The sequence below is a fragment of the Helicoverpa armigera genome, chromosome 23 (genome assembly GCF_030705265.1).
Source record: "Helicoverpa armigera isolate CAAS_96S chromosome 23, ASM3070526v1, whole genome shotgun sequence".
Lineage (NCBI taxonomy): Eukaryota > Metazoa > Arthropoda > Insecta > Lepidoptera > Noctuidae > Helicoverpa > Helicoverpa armigera.
The window spans coordinates 4,287,729-4,309,663 of record NC_087142.1 but is presented as its reverse complement, the minus strand read 5'-3'; the positions used below and the strand labels follow the sequence as shown (position 1 = coordinate 4,309,663).

Below are 21,935 nucleotides of genomic sequence, written 5' to 3'. Positions count from 1 at the left end.
TTGTACTTATTTTTTTTAATTAGTCTTAGCAACTTGATCAGTAAATTGAACCAAACTTTATAATCTGTACAGGATTTTTTCATCACACTAATAGTAAGATTAAGAGAGATATAAGAAGAGAATAGAAAAAAAGAAGATTTTGATGAAACTTTGCAATAATATAGCCCATTAATTCGAATCACTTCGCTCTAGGTAAGCGGGTGAAACCGCTCTGGCAGAAGCTATTAGGTTTATATATTGCAAATATGATTCTAATTTATTCCTGCCTCGTTATATAGGCTTTCTAACACTGAAAAAAATCTCAAATTGGACTAGTAGTTACTGAGATTAACGCGATTACACAAAACAATAAACTCCAGTTTTATAATTTTAGAATATTTATATTGTTAATGACGTAACACAAACTGTGCAACCAGTAGCTAAATAATTAATGTTACCAAAAGTCATTTGCAAACCGTAATGGCGGCGTTACATAGACGCGTGTGGCGGGAATCACTAATCGCTCAAGCAATGTTCAAGTGTTCATGAATATTTATAACCCATCGTTGATTCGATTTTAGTTTATCTTCTAAATATTTTGCCGTTGTACCACAAAAACTTTAAAACGTCTGTTGAACACTTGTCTAAAAAAATGTCAGATTGTGACGTTAAAATAAGGTCCGTTTTGCCGCTACACTTTTTTTAGACAAGTGTTCAACAGACGTTTAAGATTTTGTAGTAAGGCTGAAGGAGTCTTACCCTGATTCACCAATGTCCTTTTAGAACTACGTACGTAGTTGGAATATACGGTGAAAGTTTAAGATATAAAAGATTTGAGCCTGTTTTCAATCTGGAGTCGTAGAGCTTTTTTGAAATAACTTAAACAATACTATTTGAAATGAATTAACTCGAGCATTAAATACTTCTTGTACACAATACTTCTTCGAACCAAATAATGATAAATTCATCGCATGAATGTAGACTCTGAGTTATTTTATTGCAAAAATATATAACGGCACGTGTACAATATTTATATTTAGATACTTACATTGTTAAGGAAAATTACATTATTATGTCTATGAAAAATGTTAACCTTATCATCAATCATTTTTTTTTCATCCCACCATCTCGGAAAGAGTATTTTTACCCTTTGATATCTGAGCGCAAAAGCCGTTTTTATCCTCTAGAGCGGCAAAGTGATTTGAATTTAGAACATCGTGTGCAATACTCCATTTGTGACAATTTTGATAAGACTTTTCAAACAAATACATATTAAACAAATAAAATACTGCTTAAGATAATTATTCAATTAATTAAGTAATTTTTATTATTGTTTTTAAATAGATTTTTGATTTTGTTTAATTTAAAACTGAGTTTTCAAATTAATGAACTTTAATAGGTACTTCTTTTTAATTTGATACTCATTTGTGCGCGCCATTTTGTTTTTAAATTTCCTCGATGAGGTGGGATGAAAAGTTACGTGTTGCACTCGAGTGCAAAGATTTTTCACCTTGTGCTCTTTTGATTCCCTCGCTATCGCTCAGGATTCTAATTATTGAAACAACAAACAACTCGCTACGCTCGTGTTTCAAATTTTAGAATCCTTCGCTTGCTCGGTCATCAAAATTGAGCACGCGGTTAAAAAGCAACTTTGCACTCTTGTATAACAAATAACTATTTCACTTAACTAATGAAAAAAAAATCTTTTTCGCCTTCATTTTCTTATGTATACCTAAGCAGGGATCGATAAAAATAAAACCTGTAGATTGGTTTTAGCGATTTTTTTGTTCAGAAATGCCTATCCGTGTTTTATCTTCAAAACCCAGTACAAACTGCATGTCAGTCCTCGGTTTGTTCCACCGACTGCACAGATATAACGACGTTCGTAGGTCCTCACTATTCAGCAAAACATCCCAGCCTCATTCTCTAGGTAAAATATTGCAAGTGCTTTATATCTCATTACAATACCTTTTTTGAGATATTTCAAAATTCCTAGAAAAAGGGTCACTTGGTGATTTGAACGTAGTCGGTTTACCAGTCTTCTCAATTCACAAATAATTATCTCAAAATTGACGGAAAGAAGGTATTCGATAACTCCAATGAATAATAATATTTTTTCATTAACCAAATCATTTATTTAATGACACCACACCAATCACAATGTAGGTACATAAAATTATAGTTACAAATACATTTAGATTTTTTTTTAATTAGTATCGCTTCGCCAACACACGTTTAATCCAATTCAAATTTTCGAACACATCTGTATACACCGTTTTATGTTCTAAAACGCCGCTCGTAACACCTACCAATGTGTCGTCGTGAACTAGGGAGCCACCTGAATCTCCTTGATCCGCCCTCACATGAGAATACGAGCATAGAACACTTTCATCCTTTGCACTCTCACATCTACAGATAGTGACATTACCTTCTCTAGGAGTTACTAATCCAGGCTCAGCATCTCCATAGCCCGCAATTGTTGCCAAAGATCCAAAACTGACAGGACTGCTGACCAGTCTAATTGGCCACGTAGTACAATCATTCAAATTTATATGTGATTTTGTCCTTATAAGTGCCAGGTCTTTTGCCCTGTTACTATAAGAATTTACGCCTTGAATGTACTCAGGATGAACTTCAATATGCATTGAATTCGCTAATGGATTTGGCGACCCTTGTTGGTAAACACTGACGTAGTTCTCGTCGTCTTCAAAGCAATGTGCTGAACTGATGATCCATCGGGCACTTAGTATAGATCCACTGCATAAACCAATCTTGTGTATAGAGATAATTATAAGTTCAACAAGATGTCTATGTTTCGTAATATCAAATGCATTGCCACCTCGTACCCGGTTTTCTATCACCGAAGCTGAAATGTATTGTAGTACAACAATAACAAATAACGAAATATGAGTTAAATAAGACATTGTCACCGTTACAATTATGAAGGCAATGCTTTTAAAAATTGAATGAACCTTCCTTTTTATACCTAGAGAGAATACAGTTTTAGGAATTCCTACATTATATAAATTAGATAAAATAATACTTTAAGGAACATTTTAGTGGTCGTAAATATTTTATAGATTTCACATACATTTATTTACATAGTTTACAATGTTTGGGTATTTTAACTGTGACATGCGTAAAGATAAAATTATTTCCTAAATTTTATTTGTGCAGTAAATTATAAAGTAAATGCTGGTGTTTGTATGTTAGTATTTGCATCTATATATAAGTAGGCACTGGTAAAAAGCTTATACCTTGATGGAATCGAAAATGTGTTTCAGACAGTGACCTGAAATCACATGTAGCAAAAAAAAACTTTCAGCATCGTTGCTAAAAGTTGAAACTGTATACTCATAGTAGCAATTTTATGTGACTCTTATTTGATGGAAATAGATATCGGGTTGTCTTAGTCAGTTTATAAAAGTTTAGCATGGCCATCTAAAGCAAAAAGGAAGTCAAACATGCTGCCGACCGGTTTCGGTGTAGAAGAGGGCACCTAATCTTAACGCATACATACAGTTAATTTAACGGGAGATTAACATTAACAATAGCGATACACGAAGCAGAAGCCGCTCTACTGTCTGGACATGACAATACAATACGGCGAGGATAAAGTCCGGCCCCTCGCCATGGCCGGTCTTTCCGACAGCATCGGACTCCCCATCGTCACACAAACAAGACTACATCATACTCCAAGAACGAAGAAAACTTCAATATCGTGATGCAGGCCTCGCGATCCCATTGGTCTAAAGGCTGAATGTTCGTGCCGTTCCAGTCAATGACTCCAGCAAAAAATACGAGGCCAGTGGTAATAGCGGTACCACTGTCATTATCTTAGATCGTTGTACCAGAGTTTATTTTATAATGTACCGTGAAGACATGTGGTTGTTAGCTGACGTATGTAATCTTAAAATTGATATACTGATTTTTTTTAAGGCTTTAATAAAACTTTACTGGCTAAGCAGTAGGTGATAGCAAATAGGTCTTATAAAAAAGCAAGTGCATCAAAATGAAGTACTCTGGTTGTGTACGTCGTGCCTACTGGATTTCAGTGGTGTCTACGTTTGTGACTGCTAGGTTTACTGGGTTGAAAAGATGTATAGCCAATATTTAAACAAATGAGTATTGAGTTGAGAATACGTATAAGTAAGATTTGACGTGAAAGTGACAGTCACAATCAGCTGAATACCGTCACTACCCCTTTTAACGTGGGAATTGTCAGAAACCTGCAATGAAACGTGGTCAGATTTTTATCTGGATAGACTTCATTTAATCGTTATTGTAACACAACATTCACTTTTACGGTAGTAAAATACTAACATCTTTAGAATCTCTTCCTGTGACGTATATTATTGAAATTTGACCAATTTTCAGCAGTAAGTAAACCAACTAAACCACACGGTTCGATCTTAATAGAATGGATGCTAAGTTTCTTCTCAAACTTATAACAAAAAGTATGTATTTATCAACTAGAATGAGCTCTATTATACATACCTACATAATATAATATAGGATAGGTTTCTGATTGAAGTGAACCTTTTAGTAAAGCAAAGATAAACGGTCCCTCTTTCTCCGTTCCTCAGATATCGCTTGATAGCATATGTAATGTATTGCTTCCTATTATTTATGTAGCTACAGTATTATTTGGTTACAATCGATAGAGAAAATGTGAATGTTAGGGGAAAATATGGAGTGTATTTACTACATTTTATATCCACAGTTTTTTTTAGAATACTTATCGTTGTAGAAAACAGTTCTTCCGCATAATATCGAATTGCTTATGTAATTTAAGTAGGTACATTGGCATAAATACTGAACAATATTATAATAAACTGTTAGTTGTCTACATAAAATTATAGAGAACCGTGCAATGTAATAAGTTTCTACGGTAAAAGCACACTGCAAACTTAATAGTCGACTGACGGTCGACCCAATGGTTAGCAAAAAATATTTTTTTAACAAAATCTTAATTCCATACCAGAGAGATCTTTGTAATGTCCTACCACTTATCTTCATACTGATTAATAAGCCCAAACAAACTATCTACCAACTAAAAGTTTGCCGTGTTTAGGTACTCTAAAACGAATCGTATCTTACATTAACTGACGTAATTTAAAAGAAGTTTAACTCTTACCAACTTTACATAGGAAATGTAGATATGCCACTACCGATGACACACATACATTTGAACGTGTACGGTCTTCTAAAAGCATTTCGGCAATGAAAAACACTACTCCCATACAACCGACAGAATAACATAAGTTTCGTACAAAAGGCTGCGGCAACCTTCTCTTACTACACTTATTATTTTTACCCGACCATCAAAAGGAAATTTACCTTTTAAATCAGTGTTTTCATACGTAACATTTTCCCGGTACAAGTGTAGTGTATGTTTTTCTAGTGTATTTATTTTGCTCTAAATATATACGGATGTTTCTGTGAATATTTATATAGGACGGAACTACCGGACGTGTTGTTCGGACTGACCGCAGAGCCTTTTGTGATGTTGTCTAATTAGAATGAGCAATGAGGAAACATTCAGATGGTAGCCTTTTTTTTTAATTATACCCAGCTAGATTATTATTTATAGGCAAATCGTTGTATTAATTTCATTTTAGCATGTTAAGCTTGAATTTTCTATTGCTTTTTTTTTAATTTTTCTATAAAACGTCCCGAAAAATACATTTGTTGTATGGAAACCCCTAAAATACCCCTAAATTTCATAGTATTTGTTCTTATAGGATGTTATAAAACAACTGTCTAGCTAAGTATGTGTGGTAACAGGGAAATTGTTATAACAGGGTCCCGTTTTTAGGGTTCCGTACCCAAAGAGTAAAACGGGACCCTATTGTTTTCGCTCCTCTGTCCGTCTGTTCGCCCGTCCGTCTGTCACCAGGTCTCATGAACCGTGATAGAGACCTGAAATTTGCACAGATGATGTATTTCTGTTGCCGCTATAACAACAAAAACTGAAAACTGATGAAATATGTGTTTTTTTAATTAAATAATGGTCCTTTAGATGTAGAATCCTGAAGAGAGTACTTATGCATACCTAATGAGTAAAAATATACACATTATACTGTTGATTATCAAGACTGTTTAATGTTTGTACTTAGTGCATTTTAAGCTGGTCTCTACTAACGACGAAGATGTATCCTCAAACATTTAACATAAACACAGACGGTTTAGTTTCATCAAATACGAAGCCCAAGCTTGATCTAGTTTCCAGTTGTCAGGCCGAAGTTGTACACAGTTTGATGACACTAGTTTCGTTATACCAACCCTGGGTGAACTTTGAATTTAAACCTAGACTAATTTTGATATAACCAAAAGTCTGCGAGGCAAAAGATTACTACATTCTGTACTAATAAAATTAAAAGAAAATATTTTTTGTTTGTTGGACCCTAAAGGCTCCGAAACTACTGAACCGATTTTAAAAAATCTGTCACCTTCGGAAGGAACATTCTTCCGTAACATTCTTCAGTAATTTAAACTACATAGATTTCATATTGGTGCGGGCGCGGTAAGTAATACCTACAAAACAAAATATAATATGGCTGATTGTATATGTACGGGAATTCTAACTCATCTCTGTTATTTGTAAGTTATTTACTTATTAAAACCTCCAATAAATGCTATATTTTTTACATAAACAATTCGTTCGCGTTCAAAAAAGTTTTTAGAGTTTGGCCAAAAATAAAATATAACAAAGGTAGCCGATACTCCGAAAAAGAAGAAAAAAATTGGCAATGTTCATCAATACTCCTACTGTTATCGGAAGGAGTATCATTAACCATGGCCCTGTGTTATCACGAATGACTCGGCTGAAGTGAGGGTTAGATCATAGAGTAAGGAAAGATGAGCAGAGATGCAATAATGTAGGTAGGTCCGGCGTCTTCTTCTAATTCCAATTCGTACGGTGGGTGTGATTAGACCGATCAGTTACGAGTGAACTAACGAGGTGTTCTTGTTGTTGTTTGAGACATCTGTCAACGATTTTTGGTATTACAAAAAATTGACGGGTCCAAAGAAGGCGCATATGGAAGAAAACAGTAACGCTCCTCGTTCCCCGTCGACCCGCATTTTGGCGTGCTGCTTTCTTAGGCGATTTTCCGCTATGGCACCTCCGCTAGTGATTTTGTTATCCATGGGTAAGATAGACCCCCAATAAAGTCCATGAGCTACGCAAATGGTTAGGGTCCACAACGACATCTACAAAGAGTAAGTATGATCGTATCGTTTACAGGTTAAAATTATGGCCGCTTGTGCTTACCCCTTTTAGGACAAAGTGGAGGACTGAAAAATGTTGTAGGATGGTAGGTACATGCAATAAATAGAACTTCATCATATTACATACTGCCCAGTGCCTTGGTTTTGAACCTTACCACTCTATACTAACAACTTTTTTGTTTGTTCCGAAAAGGCACCGAAAAACTACTTGAAAAATTATTTCACTGTTGGAAAGACACACTATTCCCGAGTATATTTTGTAGTTAGAGTTATATACCTAGAGTACTTATAAATTAGCTATATTAAAGGCATATTTTTCGGGGTATGAGAAGAAATTCCCAAGGCCCAAGACGCGGCAGAAACCGCCGGAAAACGGCTAGTTTTGTCCATAAGAAAGAAGCCAGGAGTACAGGCTTGATAAGTTACTAACACTAGCCTGCTAGTTTTTCAAGTTGGCATTATTTTATATTTCTGTATCGAGGGCATGGAACGACTTTGTATGCTATTTAGTTAAATGCCAAAAGTAAAGGTAAATTATGCAATAATACAATCGTAATTAATACTTCGTTTAGGTAACTAACCTCCCCACTCAGAGACATTTAATGATTACTTAAGTCACTCCTACCTACATACATACCTCAGTGCCTCAAGACGAAAGTCTTCAACCAATGTGTGTTACCAGTGATGACTTACGGCACCGAAACGTGGTCTCTCACTATCGGCCTCATCTCAAAGCTCAAAGTCGCTCAACGAGCTATGGAGAGGGCTTATAAAGGTCGCCGGAAGACGCTGGATGCAGGTCGCTTCCAACAGGTATCTGTGGAGATCAAAGGGGGAGCCTATGTTCAGCAGTGGACGTCCTATGGCTGAGATGATGATGATGATGATGATAAGTACTCCTTAGTGACGGAATGTCATACAAATCCTTCACTAAGGAATAGCTTAAGTAACCATTAAATGTCTCTGAGTGGGGACGTAAAGCACTTAAAGTTAATTAGGAAAATAAAATTAACACACGCAAACTGTCGATTTCTTTAGCAATTGACTTAATTTGTGTTATTCAAAGAAAGGTAATTGTAGGGATTTGATGAAAGTACTCAAAACGAGGGAAATAATTACTTCTTTATTGGGGGCAATTATTAACACGTCATCGACGTCGTTACCAGGTTATATACCTTCAGAAAATAAGGTGGAGGAAAAGTTTTCTCACAAAAGTTATGGGTTCACCTTTACTACGAGAAGGACACTCCCAGGTACTATGAGAAGTTACATCAAATTCCATGAGAAGAGGAATTTTAATTCCAATAAGTATATATGTAACACCTACTTCTATAGTTGAAAGTATTTAAGTTTGATTTACAAAACAATTATAAGGGCGCGTTCACACGACACGCGCACGCCCAGCGCACGCCACCCGCGTCCAACTCGCATTGAAATGTGTTAAATAAGAATTTGAGCCTTATAATGCATCAATAGATCTCAAATTCCATTTAACGAGGTCTACACGCGCACGCCATGCGCACGCCCCGCGCCCGCCTCGCTCCCACCCTGCACTCGCCCTGCCCGCGCTCTGCACCCGAGCCGCGTACGCGTTGTGATACCTAGAAGCCACTATGCCTAGTGAACGAAGTAGTCCAGTCACTAGTAGTTTATGTAGGCGCGAGGCGTGTGCGAGGCGGATGCAGCGCGTGTGCGGGTTTAAGGCGGGCAGAACGCGTGCACGGGTGCTGTGCGTGATCGGCGCGTGTCATCTGAATACGCCCTAACACTAACTTCAGTCACCTTTCTTTTTTCAAAGACGTCGAAAATCATCTAAATACTCTCCCGCTGTGGGTTAGCAGCGGTAAGGGAGTGTCAGACTCTTACTGACTGAAAACCGTCGTTTTCCGTCATAGGCCTTTTATGTACCAGGGCCGCGGTAACTCTTTCAAACAATCCTGCAGCCCTGGACTATCCCGCAGCCCCGGACCAGGTTCCTCTTCAGAATATTTTAGGAAGACAGAGTAAAAGTTTGCTTACAAATCAATAAACCTTCACCAACAGTTATGTATAAGAACAATAATTTGCTGTGACTATCTCCAGAATGTTTTAAAATAAGTATTAGTTCCAACGTTCTTACATATTTAATAGTTTTCTACGTTTTAATTACAAATACTATAATATAAATAAATACTTAAATAATATACTATATTCTACTAACTATTATAGGTATAATCTGTGATACTACTATATTACATTAAACGCCTTCCTCTCTTCTAACTATTTTGCTGTGCCCATCAGGGTCCATAATTGTGACTATTATTTTATATTTTCCACCAAATGTACATTATGGAATGCTATTAATGATATGATATGATGATATGAAATATTCACACTCAGTCACCTGACATACAGTATTTGAACCATTTTCCCAAAATAACTTAAGTACTTTATACTTAAGCGCCGAACATGGAACGTTAACATTTTGACGTCATAAACCCATGATGACATGAATATAGATAACATAGTAGGAAAAAGCGCACCATCATTCACCATTATACACTTGATCCATTAGGTACTGTCATCGACAAAAGTAGCTGAACACATCAAAATTTTCAAAAATGCCTAAGAACATAGGGTCATAAATTCTTAAATAAATAATATCCTAAACTTTAATAGATGAATACTCTGGTAAGTTATCGACGACACAGTGATTAGCAGTTTTTATTTATACCTTTATTGCAGACAACTAGGATCCGTAGAAAATACAATTGCACACACAGACAGACACAGCAATACCTATATAATTGTTAGTATTTTTATACTAATACGTACAATTATATAGGTGTTGTATTGTGGGAGTTTTGAAAAATTTTATTTATTCAGCTACTTTTGAAGCCGACTGTACTACTTATGACGTCACGCTATGACGAAAGAGGTTGCAACGATTCTACGCAAACTCATTAGCTTTAGCAAAGTTTTCATGCGGAAGTAGAGGCCACTTAATTTCTTTATAAATAAATAAACGGCAAGGTTTCAGTATAAACAGCTGACAATTTTAAAGACGAACTTTTTTATACTAAAACCCAAGAATAATAATTTTAGAGCTTCTTGACAAATTGATTATTTGTTTTGATAATAAGCACCAGTAAATAAAATCCTTTTCTGGGAAATCAGAAAAGCATTGATCTACTTTAGAACCAATAACGAACGAACAGATTAATTATATGTACATTTTGATTCTCATGTGTTTACTTATCCTTTAATCCTATGAAGTCTTTACTTCAAAATCAGGAAAAATGAATGACAATAGGTCTATTCTTACTTAAACCGAGCTGTTTGGTAGGCAAACGCTTAAGGCTATCCTCAGTACGCCAGCTATTTGAATTAATCATGAGTCGTATGAGACAATTCTACCTGAGACAGATGAAGTGAGCGCGGCGACGGCAGATAAATCGCTTCGGCAAACCACGAAACGTCTAAGAAACTGCCTATTTAAATAATGTTAAGAATTATAAAAGAAAAGAAAATAGGTTGAATACGAAGGAGTATGCTCTTTACTGTGGTTATCTATAAGTGATCTATCCTTTGCTATGCAATTAGAGACAGTTTAACATTATTGTGGATTTTTATATTCGATATTTATTATTTCATTTCATCTTACAAGCTAACAGATGACACATCCAAAACGCTAATAAGATTAACAATGGTAGGTATTAGATATCTACACATCCTCGTCATTATGTACTTAGGTAATAACAACATAATTTTACATAAACATAATATGATGTATCCTTTGTTATGCAATTAGAGATTTTTCGTCATAATTTACATAGAGGTAATGTCAAAATTCAGTCACTAGTAAGTAGCAAATTAAAGGATAGATCAGTTATGGAAACCCACCGTTAGTAAGTAATTCAAAAGATGGCGCCTTAGTTAAATCTGAAAGCAACACGCGTGTGTGTGTAGTTTTCGTTTTACAAATAAACAGTGTATTTCAAAATCAAAACGTCTTTTTATTTTGAACCACATATTTTCTTCACGTCCAATATTACATTGAATTGACAGAAATTCAAAGATATTCATAGCTGCAGTCGAACAAGACTAGGAACCGTTTCGCGACGTGTCTTATAAAAGTTTTTCGATTTAGAAATATTTCCTCATGCATTTGTTTTACGCTCGACAAAATACACGTAAAACTGTTTTGCTAGTTTAAGAAGTATCATTGTCAATTTATTTTTTCATGCATAACAAAATATCACGTGCCTGTTCTCGGAGGAAAATGCAGAAGTTCCTGTAATTATACTATTATTATTTGGGTGGTTTGGTTAAATTATAAGTTGGTATTTCTATCTATAGTTTAGGTATGGTATTTACATCATCATCATCATCATCATCAGTGTTACCTAAGGTTATAATATCATATGTAGTTTTAAAATAAATGAAAGACGGGTACGGACGGGAAATAGATAAATATTATATACTAGCTGGTATTATATACTGGCTGATAATATAGCTTTCTAATGGTGAAAGAATATTTAAAATCGGTCCAGTAGTTTTTGAGTTTATCCATTACAACTTACAACCAAACAAACAAACAAAGTTTTCCTCTTTATAATATTAGTATAGATTATACACACAAATTTTCTTAACTTTGGTTAGTTTTTAGTTTACTTCTGTTAGTCTGATCAATAAAGAGGATTCTTGATAATTTCTCACTTTTTAATATTACGTTTTTAATAGGTACCTACTACATATCTCTGTCATGTAAGTATAATAAATGACGACCCTAATGCACTATTCTGCATAACATAATAACTTAAGGACTAGAACAGATCTCCGGTGATTGCTATCATAATACGCTGCAGCGCCGAGTAACCCAATTTCCTCTGTTCCGACAATATGCTCACGATGATAAGCCTCTTACAATGTGTTATTATTTAATTTTCCAAGCAAAGTGAACTGAAATGTAAGAGGTTAGATGTTCAAGCAAACATAGGAGCAATTTTTTTGTTGGAACGCATTCCAGTAAAGCAAAATCTTTACTTTACCATAACTAATTTATTTAAACAGCAATAAATCTTGTAAAAGCGCAAGGAGTTTGTTCAGGACGTTTACAGTGAATAAGGCTACCTAATTGAGTTGTAAAGCATAAAAAGAGGTGTCAAAGAAAAAGTTATATCATTATGCTATTTTTGTTAGGTTGCAGGATAAAGTTATCTAGGCACGTGAGTAATAAATATGAAAATACTGTAATTCCGACGTCAAAAAGTAACGGTTTTAAAACAACCTTTTCGAGTGGAACTGATAAATCCGCATATAATTGCAACTTATTCTCACTGAACCTGAAATAAACTCTTAACTTAAAATATGGAGATTGAAAGATCAGAAGAGAGACGGCGAAACAATCCAATTCCTTTCGACTTCGATTTCCATTGAACCGCTAAATCCACTTACTATTAAGACAAATCTCTCGCGAATCCAAAAAAAGCAAATGTAATGTAATTTTAAAGTAAAACGGGAGGTCATATTTCTTTCGCCAAGTTATCTAAATCTGTCCAATGACTAGAGGATATTAATATTCGATCTTTTTGGATTACAGCTCTTAAAATCTGCTTCAGAAGAGCTTTAAGACGATATATTTATCTCGTTTTTTTTCGACGGCCTTTTTTTCAGATCTTGATTCATAATGGATTGTAAGAGAAAGCAAGATTGTGATCGATCACCATGTTACATCTTTCAGTGCCAATAAATATGTGGTACCTAAATAATCTTTTACGCAGGTATTTTCGAAATATTACTGAACCTACTGACAATATCTAAAAGCCAAAAAAGCGCCAATAACAAATGACCGCTTAAAATTCTGAAAAACTTTCAATAAGCTCAATTAAACTGGACGCAACTTTAAAACTACCGACGCTTAATTTCCTTTCATATTCACACAATTTCAAACGGGGTCAGAAATAAGGAATATTGATACACTACAAAGTATGAACTCAAAATTCAATTTTGTATAGAGCTTCACGTGTTTTGTCGAGCAAGCGAAAGCTTTACCGACTTGAATGTAGGAAGCTTCTGGTGAATATATCATTGTGACACGCTTCTTTTGGGTATGTGGAAATGTAAGAAATGGGGTAGTTTTCTGAATATGTTTTTATTTGATGATGTTAAAAAATAGTGCATTAGGTGCCATTTAAGTGTGTCGCTTGTTTTTTGATAAACCACTGTTGCCCGTGGCTCATTTGTGTATCAGGGGAGCTATTTCCTGCACCAGGATAAAATGAAGTCCTTTCTTAGGGTATATTACAGCTGCGGGTTGTTCGAAAGAGATACCGCGGCCCTGGTACATAAAAGGCCTATGACGGAACACGACGGTTTTTAGTCAGTAAGAGTCTGACACTCCCTCACCGCTGCTCCCCTCCCTCACCCACAGCGGGAGGGGTCATTTGATGATTTTTAACGTCGGAAAAAAAAGGGTATATTACAGGTGTTTATAGGAGTACCATTCTTCGTTAAAATCGGTTAAAAAGTTTTGGTAGATTTATATTAATGGTGCAAAACATGTTAACGATTTATGTGAATCTTCATGGAAATAATCTTCATCCGTATAATAAATCAAGCAGTGAACTGAATAACATAAACTCACTTAATGAGCCTTTACACTAGACTTCTCTCACTCACAAGTTAATATACAATACAACAATGCTTCGTCGCTCCAAGGCGTCAAGTTGCCAACTTTACTCGTTCAACTAAGCTTATATAGAAAAGTAAACAACGCATGAACTTTCCTCTTTTCCTAGAAAAAGGCTGAAAAAATAAATTGAATATCGTATGACGCTTCCAGACTTGCAAGCCAGTAACATATTCATTGAGCTAAAACTCCGTGGATATCAACCTCGGCACTTAATTACCATTTTATAATTGAATACAGAGGCCAAATTAATTTTTCAACGAAGTTTTATTTTCGCAGTTTCTAGTTTACTTTTAATTTCCAGTTATCATTCTGTGGAAAATTAATTGTTGGTTTAATTTTGCGTGTAGATTTCCTTGGTTACGTCACGACGCGTTTGGGTCTGTTTCTGAAAATTGAGGGGAATTTTCGTTTAATTTTAAAGATCTTATATTTTCTTGAGGGGACTGTTATATTTTTAGGACTGAGTTAATAAGCTTTAAAACCTTCTAATAAATTCAAGAGTAGCGACACTTAATATAAGGGCCAACTACCAAGCTAACACACTTATTGTTACAAACGAACTTTCTAATCATTACATTTTAACAAATAAATTAAACCTTTGACCAAATCATAAAGAAAACCCGCCACAAAACGCAACAAATAAATCTAATTACACCGCAAACGAAACCACGCTTTCTTATTACCTATTTATCGCACTACTTTCACACCTTAAGCTTTAACCCTTACACTAATAACTGCAAAGCCGCTTACAGGACGGCTGCAGAAATACACGGTTTCAGGTTTTCAGTAGCGCGACGACCAGCGGCAAGGACGGTCGTGCCTGTGACGAGAAAATTCTCTCCCGACATCGAAAACAAACGAAAAAGTTCGCAACTTTCCGACGTCACTATGTGTTATAAGTAAAACAGTTGTAAGCTAACAGTATGGTGATTAAGTTAAAAAACAAATGAGTGGTGTTAAAGTTATTGTGACGTGAACTTGGATTGTTCTGCAGTTAGGACTGTTTAAAGTTAGAAGGTAAGTTGGAACCCATGTCAACCGGTTTAAGTTGGTGTCGGCATAGTAAATGGCTTTATTCAGACTTGAATACCGCAAACTGGCAGCTGGTTGAAGAAAAGTTTGTGGTCAAAGTTAATTTAGGATAATTTTGGCCATTGCAAGAATCTGCTACGAATATATTACTACACAAATATTTATAATACTTACCTGTAATCCTATTTGGTGGTTTAACGGCGGTATAGCGCTGCGTTCCACTTTTGATTTATGTTTATAAGTTTTGTATATGACTAAGTACAAGCTGATCACACAAGCTACACGGATAAAATATAGCTTTTGACACAAATAACGGAGTTATCTATCGGTAAAACGAATTTAATAATCACTTAAAATGTACCAGATATTATATTCTAGAACTTCACAAACTCACAAACTTTATGCTATTAATACTTATAAGTAAGACTATTGTGACAGCAATAAAGTCAAATTCTTTCGTACTTATTCCCAAAATTACATTACATTCTACATAATACAGTAGCCTAACCGTGGTTTCTAATATTAAACGTATCGATCCATCAATGTTTTACGAACACGCAAGTTTACGCAGTACGCAACTTGAAAACTATAAATTGCCAAAAGTTACAACTTCGGCTGGTCATTTCAAGGTCGCAAGGTCTGACCTTAACTTGGAAACTGATGGACTGGAATTACTTATAAATATTTTGTTACTTTTTTTGTTATTGCCCGTAAGACGGGTACTTTCTTTAGCTCTAGTGCTTTCAAGGTTTGATTGTAGGGTAGGTACTTTTTTGTTTCACTTTTTTCATATAAGTCATGGTGGCCTAGTAGGTAAAGAACCAACCTCTCGAGTATGAGGGTGTGCGTTCGATTCCAGGTCAGGCAAGTACCAAGACAACAATTTAAAGTTTGTAAGTACTTTCTAAGTATATCTTAGACACCAATGGCCGATACAAAAAAGGTGAAGGATTACATCTTGAGGAAACCTGGACTATAAAGTCTGAAATCACCAACCCGCATTGAGAAAGCGTGGTGATTAATGCTCAATTCTTCTCCGTGTGAGAGGAAGCCTGTGCCCAGCAGTGGGACGATAAAAAAGGCTGTAACAGTATGTCATTAATAATATTTATATGTTAGTCCTTAAGTCATATATGTAACGGCCTGAGAAAATAAAGGCATTTTGATCACAAAACAATGTATGAAATATATGTATGTCCTGTGAAATGATCAGCGAGTTGCTAAAATCGTCGTTGTATATTAAATGTCAACAAGACAAAGCTAGAGAGTAGCTCTCTAGTATATAGTTTATCACAAAAACCAAGATTAGCAAACAGACCTTGAATACAAAACCTACTTCGCTAACCTATTCAGAGCTACAATCCTTCGCAAACAGCACTGTCAACTGTTTCGCACCAATGAAGCCATTGTCAGCAAACACTTGAATATTTAGCTTTCTATTGAAGCCCCACTATTGATCTGAGCGATTAGGCCGAATTCCAACTCTATTGTTTCAATTCTGTAGGTATGGGGACACTAATCACGATTCTAGTTGGGTAATTACGAACCCGTCATTGTAAGTCGGTATTTTTGTCGATCATTTTTACAGTTCAATCGTCATCTGCCTAGCCTTTTCAACTATGTTGGATTCGGCTTCCAGTGTAACTGGATGCAGCTGAGTACCAGTGTTTTGCGACTGCCTATCTGACTTCTTCATCCCAGTTGCCTGGGCAACCCCTAGGTTAGACTGGCTTCTGACTACCCATAAGGACTGCCAAAGATGTTCGATGACAGCCGGCATGTTATAAATTATTTTAACTGTCCAACCGACGACCGGCCCCGTACGAACCGAACCAAAACGCAGTAAAACGGAGCGGAAAATCCACCAGTATGAAATTAAACTATTACCTAACCGCCATAGCGATAACTTTTACATATAAACATGAAGCTTGGAGCTGAACAAGAACATTAGTTGCTAGCATAGATAATTCTGTAACCCGTTTTATGGCTCCCAAGAAAGTAAGCAAATACTTGAATTCAAAAGGTCTTAACATATTAACCACAAAATCGTATTTAGACAAAGGGGCGTAGACACATTAAACATCGAATTGAATAGTCCTTTATGACCCAAATGGACATCAATTTGATAGTACGACCTCTATTCAACGTGCCGTCAAACCCACGTTGAAATCAAAATTAACAGTAGAAACCAATTAATTAGTTTCAGGGAAATTGAATGAATTTGTACCATTGAATTAGACAATTAGTTTGTGACAGCGGCCGGCGGTGGTGAACTTGAAATTAGGGTTCGATCCGAGGTTAAAATTATTCGGAGTAAAATGAATTATGTTTGATCCAAACTGGTCCTGAAATTAGTAAGAACTGTAGAAATAAAGCGCTTAGTGTAGGTAAGTTCTTTTAGAACATTATCGTGGTGTTTAACTGTATCACTGTCGAGGGGTATTTGGTTGCCCGGGTAACTGGGTTGAGGACGTCAGATAAGCAGTCGCTCCTTGTAAAGCAGTGGTACTCAGCTGGATCCGGTTGGACTGGAAGCCGACCCCAACATAGTTGGGAAAAAGGCTCGGAGGATGATGATAACTGTATCACTGTAAAGCAATACAAAGAGAAAATAAAGAAACCGTTCTCGCCAAGCAATTAAATTATGTTCAGAAGGTCTCGAAACAAAATTAAAAATACTCAATCTTGAGATTTATTAACACAGAAAGAAACCTGCATATTGGTTGATATACAAAGGTATATAGTTTTGGATACTACGTATGCTAAACACCAATCAATCGCTTTGTCAATCCCCCACACACTCTCACGCCTCTCATTAAGTTGGTGTCAACTGTCTATTTGCGCTTAACACTCGCACTAACAAAGCTTTGAATAGATTTTAAGGCACAGGATTAAGCTAAACAAATAATTAGTTGCCCTAAAAGACTTTAAAAAGCATGAAAGAGGTTAAAACAAGAAGTTCCAACTTTAAAACACCCATTATCGTTACAAGTTATTCTAAAGCTGAATATCGAAAGTATCGTTCAGTAAAAATAAAGCAAGAACTGCTGACAACTTATAACAATCATAAGTAGACAAGTTTGAGTATATGAAGTAATTCTACTTAAATGTAAACCTTCAACCTAACACTATGAGTTATTTTAAATCTACTAGCTGCTGCCAGCGGTTTCACCAGCATCCCGTGGGAACTACTTCCCGTACCGGGATAAAAAGTAGCCTATAGCCTTCCTCGATAAATGGGCTATCTAACACTGAAAGAAATTTTCAATTCGGGCCAGTAGTTCTTGAGATTAGCGCGTTCAAACAAACAAACAAACTCTTCAGCTTTATAATATTAATATACATAGATTCCCTTTCGTAACGATGCTCATAGGCTTTCCCTAACGTGTTTAATCGCCCCTATCCAGCTTATAAAATTATAATATTCAGCAGGAGTGAGAATGCATTTTAGCTCCCCATTAACCCAGCTGTGCGCCAGTAATCAATAACTAATGACTGGTTTAGCATCAGGCTGTGTCACGCTAGTTCGTGGTTAAGCCTCTAGTGTAATGACGAGTGATGACCGTAATATTGCAATAATGGGAATTAGGTTACCTAGGGTTAAATAAGAACTGTAGGTTCGTGACCAGCTGTTGGAGAGACCCTTTGAATAAGCTAGAGAAATATAAGCAATAATCTTTTTTTTTCGCTTGATGGGAGGCAGACTACATATGCATTTTGAGGTAAATCGTTTTTGACGGACAACCAAAAATGTTCAGACTTACTGATTTTTCTAAAGTGGTCTAAATTCGTTTATAAACTTAGCTACTTCAATCCCAAATATAACAGTTACAGTTCATAATTTCAACAGTATAGAGCAGCGGTGTAATAGACAAATCCTGACATTTATTTCTGCTTCCTTCCTTGCATAACCATTGTAAACTCAAGGTCAACAAACAAGTCAGAATCAAAGTCATGGCTCGTCAAAATTGCGTGCATTCAAGTTTTGCATCAAGCTTAACCAATCCAATATAAGATAATATAATCGGATGTAGGTATGTATGTATATATACAACTGATGAACTCTGATAGACTCAGCACTGCTGATTCTCAACAAGCCAGTTAATAAAACGAGCAAAAAAGCAAATTGAATAAAAGTCCTGCCATTCCCGAAAGTAATTTACGTGGACACGCATTTTTTGCTGTCGCAATAAACCTATCTCTATTTTAATTAAGTTTGTGTACTCTCGCACTCAGCGATAAAGGACCCCTTCCATTGTTACACTGTGTTATATGGCCGTTATAATATATTGCACTACCGCTCTTATTTAATCAGTACGTTATATCGTGCATAGACATAAAATTGTTTAGATTTATTGTCATATTTTTTTGGTATGATAACAAATAATACCAAAAAAAGTGATCGGTCAGGTATTTTCAGTTTAAAAAGAAACAGGAAATAGAAAATCATTTTCCACATTCTTGAATCAGCTAAACCTGCATATTAAGTAATGGTAGTGTCATAATAAACGCTACATAAGTACTTTATGTTTCCAACAAGTCACAAAGCCATGGTTAAAACAAAGCACCACGTACTTAAAACTTAGTTTATATTTTATAACTAACTTTAAGCACCGTGTTTAACTCAAAACAATGCAACTAGTCTCCAAAATTACTCTACAGTAGCATTAGTAGCATTTCTAAAGTTTCTACCTATGTTAATGCGTACACGGTTTAAAAAATAATTTATATAAAAGAACGTAGAAATATTATACTCGTACGTTATGCATGACTGAAGTGGTATCAATATCGCCAGTGTCACTTGAAATGTAAATCCTTCGCCACTAAGAACCACAGTAAGTCTTGGATGGAATCCAAAAGTCGTATCACCAAAAAGGTTATATAAATAACACTGAACTTCTTGGAAAGAATACGTTCTGAGAATACATTACGATTTAAAAAAAAAAACATTCGATGTTCGAAAATTTTATTAAAGCGCGAAATTCTACGAATGTGGTTTACGTTCCTATTTCAAATTCGAAGCAAAGAGGGCAGATTCAAGAATCCATTCTTTTATTTCTTCCCTCCATATTTACCATTGAAACACTTTTTTGCTTTTTTATCTTTAATCTAATTAGTCAAGGTTTTTTTTGGGTATAGGGGCCATGATGAGTGTGTGCGTTGAATATCGATCGCTGCCGTGCCACTCGGTCACTAGCCCTGACAACATATCGATTTACCAAGCGTTTAGACATTTACCATTGTTGCCGACGACTAAATATTTAGTCACTATCAAAGCACGCCTGATACCTGAATAGTTTATTATAGATAGCCTGTAATAGGTAGGCTTTGACATATATTTAGCTACAATTAAATAATTATAGGTATGTTCTACTTTGAAGAACGGAATTTAATTGCGTTGATGTGAAGGTATAATAGCTGTGATTACTACAGCTTATAATTTATTGGAATGCTATGTTTTAACGTTGAATTTACTTGTATGAAGGTTTATTTTGAATTTTCTTATTATTATGGACGTAATGAAATCATGATTAAATCAATTTATGGTGCAGTGATTAACCGAAAAAAAGTGTTTTGTAAAAGTTGCTATAGTACAAAAAAAGAACATTTTTCAAACCATATAACAAAATAGGCCACATAGTACAAGTCCCCAAAAAAATGGAAATATACCTGCGTGGTTGCCTAACTTAAAAGTAATGGGTTTTGCGCGGGAAACATAACACGCACCATTTAGGAGGGGTTGCAACAAAAGAAGCCTTGATTTATTTACCGGGATTAGTGGGATATTTCCACTGTGGCAACACTTATTAATCAGCCGGACGTGACGTTTGCTTTGTTGAATGATGACGTAGCTAGTTCTTGAGAAAGTCGTTTGTACTGGTGTAGGAAATAACTGCAATGTTGTCTGTTTTGATAGTTATTTTCTAGCTGTCTTTCATTTATTTTAATGCCCTCTATCTATAACGTAATTATAGGGTATTTTTGGTTTAATAATATATGAACATCAGTTTTTTTTTACTATTTCTGGCCAAAAAAGCATTTACCAAAAATATAGGCACAAAGAGCTGTTAATAAAAATAATTCAAAAAGTTTTTACTACCAACAATAAGTTGGACCATATAGTCTCCTATCTTTATTATTCAAGTCTTAAAAACCAGAAGCAGGTTTGTTTAACGAGGAAATTACAAGAAATAGTTTTAACATGAAAATCAACTAAGGTTAGTCAAGAACGCGGCAAAATCGCATTCTGTCAAACTATAACATGTCTTGTCACAATGACGTTCGAAAAAAGAATCTTCCAAGCATAGATGCACGGCTGAATGGCGAGGTGTCTATGGTCGCTCGTCTCTGCTGCCCTCTTTGTAACTACTGGCAGCTAACACGGCCTCTCCTGACACCCTGACGTCCTCGGCAGGATCTGGGTGAGCCTGGTTGAGTCTCGGAACACCTGCACATTCAATAAGCGAGTTGGATCTGGCTCAATTTCGTCATATTTAAATCTTGATTGGTTTTCGTGGTCAACATCGGTTTTTTGAGCACATGACACTTTCGGAATAAAAATTATTGGAGGTTTTACAAACCTCAAACAAAGTACTGATCCATTTAAACAAAGAAAAATAAATAACATCAAGTTTAAATCAAATAAGAGGTACAAAATTAATAACAGAACACTGGTATACCAATCAGTGACTTGCAAATAAATAACATCAACTTTAAATCAAATAACAGGTACAAAATTAATAACAGAACACTGGTATACCACCCAGTGACTCGAAAATAAATAACGTCAACTTTAAATCAAACAACAGGTACAAAATTAATAACAGAACACTGGTATACCACCCAGTGACTCGAAAATAAATAACGTCAACTTTAAATCAAATAACAGGTACAAAATTAATAACAGAACACTGGCATACCACCCAGTGTAAGTGTGTCGAGTGTAAGGCTGAAACACATATTAGTTGTACACATATAAACACACAACATACAAAGAAATCATGTAAATTATTAACCT

At 35.5% G+C, this 21,935-nt stretch overlaps 2 protein-coding genes across 3 annotated transcripts in view; both read left to right on the top strand.

Moving 5' to 3' along the window:
- Positions 1-21,935, top strand: part of LOC110377229 (annexin B9) — a 367,919-nt gene that overhangs the window by 236,457 nt on the left and 109,527 nt on the right. The gene's annotated exons all lie outside the window — the stretch shown is intronic.
- Positions 14,704-21,935, top strand: part of LOC110377212 (uncharacterized) — a 90,944-nt gene continuing 83,712 nt past the window's right edge. The window contains exon 1 of the mRNA XM_021336003.3: positions 14,704-14,902. The gene's annotated coding sequence lies outside the window, so the exon portion shown is untranslated. The remainder of the gene's footprint in view (positions 14,903-21,935) is intronic.